The following is a 1,445-nucleotide window of genomic DNA, read 5'->3' on the forward strand; positions in this document are numbered from 1 at the left end:
AGCTTTGTTTATATCACCACGACCCAGGAATCAACTTCCACTAGATCTATATCTGTACTTTACCTTTTTAAATCAAAGTGCAATTAAATATAAACTGATATCTGGAACTTTTTTAGGAGAATAATATTAATATTCTGATAACTTTTGGATCTTATGCATGTATGTGAGTGTCAGCAGCTACTTATCGCTCATAATCCTTAGAGCCAAAATGGCAGGATCCTACATTCTACCACATTATTAAAAAATTCAATGTAATTAAATTAATTTTGGTTTAGGATAATCATTTTAATACATTGAGGTAGCAGTGAATGAGATGACTTGATACCAAGTCTTGATAAACAGACTCCTAATACATTTTTAAAACCCTTCATTCCTTGGCTTTAAGCAAATCTCAAACTTTGTCTTATATTATTTTAGTTTTTTACTTTTTGTTATTTTTCTGAGTTTATCGTTTAATTTGTTTTCCTTTCTTGTCCCTTTTTCCCTCTTTCTTGTTCTATGTGAGCATTATTCTGTTGCAGCGGCAGTTGCTTTGTAAAGTGGAACCTATAAATAATAAAAGCACAGTAGCAGTAGACTTCTAAGAAAGCTAAACTTAAAACCTGAAAGAAACAGATCGTTTTTTTCTCCAATAAACCATTTTTATAATACCTACAATGCCAGAAGCTGGTGCTTTGCACCATTTGAAGTGTTGATGAAGTAATCTCTTCTTCTGTGTATCAGTCAACATTCTTTAATATTTGTATGCCTTTTAAAATGTTAGAGAGAGTAGTGAATCCCTTTAGCAGTTCTAACACCAAAACCCTTTTCCTTAATATGTACAATATATGTCTGAAATGTTTTCCTTGATGACATATGAAAGGTAAGTGAAAGCATATGCTTGTATTCTGTCTTCATCACAAAAGTACCCTCTAGAGAGGCAATAAGATGTGGGAGGTACAGATCAATCTAAACATGAGGCGTAAAGAAATGATCCGGAAAAGCCTAAAACCAATACACCCCCCCTAAAAAAAGAAAATCATTTAGAACTCCAGCATCTAAAGCTGGGGAATAAAAGCAGGACATTTTCAATTCTCTAAGCCTCATCAAATCAAGGGGCGGGGCTAAAACAGCCCTGTCAGAGATTGGTCCAAGGGGCGTCTGCTGTTTAGCTTTGCCAATCAGCGACAGATAACAAACCATTAATTTATAATAAAAAGAAAATGCTGATAAAGATGGTCTTGTAAGAGCTCCACTTTACTGAAGACATTTTTATATCTTAGCATCTAATAAGGTTGCATATTTAAATCAATATGGATATATGTACTCCATTAATCAGAAATGCTGCTTCAATTTTGGTACTTGGAATTTATTTTGTCCTAAATTATTTTAATTGGGGAAGTTTAAGAAAACATTGAATATCATTTATTTGATTTTTGCTTAAAGAAAACAACACAGACAAGTTC

Source organism: Cyprinodon tularosa, unplaced genomic scaffold (assembly GCF_016077235.1).
Source record: "Cyprinodon tularosa strain WSP-4 unplaced genomic scaffold, ASM1607723v1 ctg615, whole genome shotgun sequence".
Lineage (NCBI taxonomy): Eukaryota > Metazoa > Chordata > Actinopteri > Cyprinodontiformes > Cyprinodontidae > Cyprinodon > Cyprinodon tularosa.